This window comes from Xyrauchen texanus, chromosome 27 (assembly GCF_025860055.1).
Source record: "Xyrauchen texanus isolate HMW12.3.18 chromosome 27, RBS_HiC_50CHRs, whole genome shotgun sequence".
In the NCBI taxonomy this organism is placed as follows: domain Eukaryota; kingdom Metazoa; phylum Chordata; class Actinopteri; order Cypriniformes; family Catostomidae; genus Xyrauchen; species Xyrauchen texanus.
Genome location: NC_068302.1, coordinates 37,542,511 through 37,548,963, shown reverse-complemented (window position 1 = coordinate 37,548,963; position 6,453 = coordinate 37,542,511).

Sequence of the window (6,453 nt, the reverse complement as noted above, 5' to 3'; positions counted from 1 at the left end):
CGTTTGTGACGCTTAGCGCACACTGAGTGCGTACATGCATACTCGTATGCGAAGAAACGCTGGAGGTCACTGTAACATGTCAAATTAGCATTACAAAGGAAATATGAAACGTTATATTTTTATAGTATGACAAAGTTGTTAATTTGCTTGGCACAATATATTTTTTTAAATGTAAGCGCACAGAAATATTAATAAAATAAATATGAACGTTATTTACAAACACAACCTGCTCCCCCTGGTTGTTTTGTTGTATTTTATATTTTTCTTTTCTTTGTGTGTATTTTCTGTTCTTTTCTTTACTAATAACTACTTTTCTTTTTTATTAACTATAGGCCAAAACGAGGCCAGTGGTGAGGGGTCAGGGGCCAAACTAGGGCCCCAGGCACCTGGGTGGAGCAGATATAAAGATGTTATTGTGTGACTATGGTAAAATTATAACAATTTGACCCTTCTTAATGTTATTTAAGTGCACTTTATTCAGTGTCTGTGTGTTGAAATGAGGTGAATTTGAAGTATTACAGAAGTAAGTGTGGCAGAGCTGGAGAGCGCTAACGTACGGGCCTGCGTGTTGGCTGGACCTGCCGTGTGGTTGCTAATCTCTCTATGTCATTCAGTACCATTTCCCCCTCACCATGTTGCCCACTCCACCAGATAACACGGGTTCACCCTGAATGGAGGAAGCCAATGACAGAAAAAAGCCAATGATGTGCCTCATGCACCAGGCTTGAAAAAAATACGAATGAGTGAGGCCCATGCCCTCGCTTGCAGCCTCCTTCTGTGCATCTCCTTTTCCCTTCTGCACTTTTTTATAGAGTCCGGAAAACCAGAAGCCGCCTGCGTTGCACAATGAGGCTCCACTAGAAGCCAGGGGAGCAGAGCTATGTGGTCAACTCTGAGAGATGGAAACAGATGCAGGAGAGGGGAGGGGAGGTATCAGAGATACCATCATCAGCCAGCGTTAAACTGTGATAAACCTATTTTCCATGCCACTGAGTTACATTTTCATACCGGAAGATCCTAAACTGACTGTTTTGGATTATTTTTCAAATAAATAACAGACTTTTCAGTATAGGCTGAGAGATTAATTGGCTCACTTTCAGTGTAGGTGTTTGGGTGGATCTTGGGGCCTTTTTTATTTACTTTGAATGTGATGTCTGCCATAGCTTGGCCACAGTAATGAAGAAAAGAGCTGTTGTTTTGGTGTCGTCCTAGTTTCAATTTGAAGAATGTTACGTCCACTCCAATATTCATAATAGTGGTAAATAGAAATGGGTTTTCAATTACAATTTGTTCCCCTCCATATGTGGAATATGTGGAATATTTGGTTACATTCTTGAGGACAAAAAGGAAAATAATGTGACGCTTGCTCTTGCTATTTAAAGTTTTTGAAGATAGGGTTAGCATGATTTTAATAATTAATATGCAAAAAAGAAAAAAACGATGTTTTTGGAAAATTGTTTTTAAAAAAAAAGGTGACTAGCCAAAATATGAGTAGTTTGCATCCCTGATTTAGAAGTAGGCTCTAAGTCCAAACCCTAATTAGGAGCAATAGTAATAGTTATGCTTGACTTGGCAAACACCAATAATTATTCAATAAAATATTTATTATTAAAAAGTTCAGTTTCACTGTGTTTTGAACTGTTGTCGACATGTCATAGTTTACATATCTTTCATTTAAACAAATAAAAAATGCCTTTTTTCCATTCAGTTTGAATTGGCACTAAAACAGCTCATTTTATTTTTAAACTGTAACATCTTTGGCACCCATGGAGTGTATTATTTCAAAACTACACTTGGTTGACGCCCCTGTACTATGGAAAGTGCTGGATTTGCATACATGCTTTCATGAAACATTGTAACTGTCAAACTTTCACTACAGGCTAATTACCAAGCTGTAATGCTTACAATGGACCCATAGAAAAACCCCAACCACAACGTTAAATGTGAGTGTTATGATTCAGATGTTTTGAATGTCAAAGTGCCTTCAAGCGAGGCCACGCGGTTCATCCAGAATTAAAGCAACCATAGTCGCAAGTTGCAGAGAAAATCAGAGGTGTTATTTTACATAAACGTTAACTTGTAAACCAGATGACAAATTATTTTTATAAAACACTTGTAAAAGAGTAAAAAAGCCAAAAGAGTTTACAAACACTGAAAAAAGGTGGTTCTAAAATCTGAGACCACACTGAAAATCTGTTGTTTTTCCTTTTAAACCTGTTAATAAACAAAGTTTTTTGATTTTTTGATAATTCATAATAATAATTTTAAAAAATTAAAATGAAGAAGAAATATTTGAGATACTGCACTATTTCTGTGACATGGACCAATGTTAACTCCTTTGTGCAAAAGGTCAGATTTCCATTAAAGCACACCAGATGCTCCTTGGAACAATTGAAAATAATGCTGGATAACACGATCATCAGGTTTTGCACAAACTTCTTGAGTCCATGCCATCTTGAGTGCATGCTGTCGTTACATAATGTGTAATATACCAGGTAATTCTGTCATTTTTTTCATTAAACCTTTCACTCAGACCATTACACTGATATAATTTGTAAAGGCAAACCAAGACCACCATGCTCCACTGAGGTAGTTCGTTGATTTTGTGAAAAAGGGAGGTATCACACAAGGTACTGCATGGAGGAAAGCAAGATCAGTCCTGGTGCCTGGAAGTGACTGGACAATGGTGGTTGAACTTGGCCAGCAGCAAACATTTCCATTACCTCCTTAAGGCCGGACATAGTGTTATGGTGGGCATCAGTTAGGAAACTCATTATGATTTAGCCTACTGTCCCATGGGAAGAGGGACTAGAGGCAGCCTACGAGAGGAAGAAGCTAAAATATGCTGATTTGGGCTGGCTGCCGAGTGCAGGGAAAAGAGATGGAGGACTGCCACTTACACAATTGAAGATTTATATCAGTGCAGCGCTTATTGAAAGACATTGGTATCGGTGGATCAGCATTGAAGAAGTCTCTAAAAGACTTAAAAGCAGAGTAAGCTGAGAAAGGGAGCTTCTGGCTATGGTTGAGAAGGAAATACAAAAAGTGGGGTGTGCAGAATTGAAAAGTAGGGAAAGTGAATATCACAGCCTTTGCCAACGGGTTGGCACGTATGGTCGGATGGGAGGTAATATGTCACAGTATGGATATGAGATGGTATGGGCAGCAGATGTCTGTATGGCAGAGGCCTTGGACATATGGTGAACCTTGGCCTCATGTTATGATCTGAAGGCGCAATGTCTTGATGGGAAGGCAAGAATCAGAGGCAATCCAAAGGATCCAGTGCCCAGCTGTGGGGGGTTGCAAGGAGACGTGCCCCACCACCAGGAAATGTTCTGGGATTAATAGGGTCGAAATATTTATAATCGGTGGCTCCCGGCTGGTGACCCCGCAGCTGGACCAAAGGCACTGGTGGATGTGCGAAATATACAATATATATACAAAATATATGTACATATACAGTATATATATATATATATATATATATATATATAGTATTCACAGCGCTTCACTTTTTCCACATTTTGTTATGTTACAGCCTTATTACAAAATGTATTAAATTCATTATTTTCCTCAAAATTCTACAAACAATACCCCATAATGACAACGTGAAAGAAGTTTGTTTGAAATCTTTGCAAATTTACTAAAAATAAAAAATTAAACAATCACATGTACATAAGTATTCACAGCCTTTGCCGTGACACTCAAAATTGAGCTCAGGTGCATCCTGTTTGCACTGATCATGCTTGAGATGTTTCTACAACTTGATTGGAGTCCACCTGTGGTAAATTCAGTTGATTGGACATGATTTTGAAAGGCACACACCTGTCTATATAAGGTCCCACAGTTAACAGTGCATGTCAGAGCACAAACCAAACCATGAAGTCCAAGGAATTGTCTGTAGACCTCCGAGACAGGATTGTATCGAGGCACAGATCTGGGGAAGGGTATTGAAAAATTTCAGCAGCATTGAAGGTCCCAATGAGCACAGTGGCCGCCATCAGTAAATGGAAGAAGTTTGGAACCACCAGGACTCTAGCTGGCTGCCCGGCCAAACTGTGCGATCGGTGGAGAAGGGCCTTAGTCAGGGAGGTGAACAAGAACCTGATGGTCACAGCCTTTGCCAACGGGTTGGCACATATGGTCGGATGGGAGGTAATATGTCACAGTATGGGTATGAGTATGGGTAAACACTCCAGTGTTTCTCTTTGGAGAGAGAAGAACCTTCCGGAAGAACAACCATCTCTGCAGCACTCCACCAATCAGGCCTGTATGGTAGAGTGGCCAGACGGAAGCCACTCCTTAGTAAGAGACACATGACAGCCCGCCTGGAGTTTGCCAAAAGGCACCTGAAGGATTCTCAGACCAGTCTGAGGAAACAACGATTGAACCCTTTGGCCTGGATGGCAAGTGTCATGTCTGGAGGAAACAAGGCACCACTCATCACCTGGCCAATCCCATCCCTACAGTGAAGCATGGTGGTGGCAGCATCATGCTGTGGGGATGTTTTTCAGCGGCAGGAACTGGGGGACTAGTCAGGATTGAGAAAAGATGAATGCAGCAATGTACAGAGACATCCTTGATGAAAACCTGCTGCAAAGCACTCTGGACCTCAGACTGGGGCAAAGGTTCATCTTCCAACAGGACAACGACCCTAAGCACACAGCCAAGATAACAAAGGAGTGGCTACGGGACAACTCTGTGAATGTCCTTGAGTGGCCCAGCCAGAGCCCAGACTTGAACCCGATTGAACATCTCTGGAGAGATCTGAAAATGGCTGTCCACCGATGCTCCCCATCCAACCTGATAGAGCTTGAGAGGTCTTGCAAAGAAGAATGGGAGAAACTGGCCAAAAATAGGTGTGCCAAGCTTGTAGCATCATACAAAAAAGACTTGAGGCTGTAATTGGTGCCAAAGGTGCTTCAACAAAGTATTGAGCAAAGGCTGTGAATACTTATATACATGTGATTTTTTTTTTAAATATATATATAAATTTGCAAAGATTTCAAACAAACTTCTTTCACATTGTCATTATGGGGTAGTGTTTGTAGAATTTTTAGGAAAATTATGAATTTAATCAATTTTGGAATAAGGCTGTAACATAACAAAATGTGGAAAAAGTGAAGCGGTATAACATTATGCTTTGTGTAATATTAACCTGGAATTACGAATTACCACAAGGGGGTTTCTATTACAGCTGCTGAAAGTGTGACAGTAAATTTGGAATCTTTTCCCATCTGACTTTTTTTAATCCACCGCTCTCAATTTTGTTTCCTATTCTGGAAAGTAACTCAAACGTAATAGTGGATTTTTTTCTTTTGGTCTTGAAGCAAATGGGTAAGTGAAAAAGAACTCATGATTTATCCCCCCATGTTTTTTTACTTGAAAAATTATGGTAACCAAGGTAACATAAAAATAACTGTTGATTCAACTAAACAAAGTGTCTTGTTAGCTTTACCTTATCCATTTGCTTTGGGGCAACATGACATTTTTTGTTTGGTGAACTGAAACTGGGCAGAGGATTTCTAGTTCCCAGCATGCTTTGTATGGGACTTGACAGGTAGACTAAATGTTAAAATGAAGTGTTATTTTATGGGCTCTATTATAATAAGGGCGCAAAGTGCAGTGCTATGCCAGAGTTTCCACAAATACATTCAGATGTCGGCCAATATGATCGGGAATGATAAAGTTTGCCAGAAATAAATTTGAAAAAATCTGGTCATCTCATTTCAGTGTTTATTTTGCGCTGTAAACATGATGGAATATGCATAAAAATGAAATATAGTTTAATAATGACACAATCAAGTCAAATGAAAGATAAACATTTGTTCAATAGCTATAACTGCTTTTCATAATTAAAAAATTAAAAACGGACATCATGGAATTAATGTCTAATTAAAAAAAAACATTCAACAATGGGGCAAAACAAAACAACTAAACTGCAATTTGCCACATATCTTTTCGTTTATAAATAAATATTAAAATAACAAATTAATTAGGTTATGTTATAATCACCTTGGCTAATTTACTTAGCTCTTTCTTTTTATGACTATTTTCCTAGCACAAAAGCGTTTTGTTGCCAAAGTGAAGTCAAATGTCCAGTGTTTCTCTACAACTTGAGATTCACATAAGCCTGGTGTTCTTCGTTTCCAGAAGATTCTCACTGTGGGCTGAACGGGAGGCTCAAGCGTGCCCACAGTGAAGCACTGTTATCATTGGCATGGCGTCACACTGTACACTTGTGGCATCAACTATAGGGGTTGCTGACGCATAATAAATATTTTGTACAATTAATAGGCCTATAATGTTCATATTTTCACCGGACATTGTGTCCGACAATGTTTGAATATGTCGGACATTAGGACATTTTAGCAGTCAAAAAACGGTAATTACAAGCTAACATTAACAATGCGCTACTTAAATTTTCGTAAGAGTACTAATTCTAACACACTG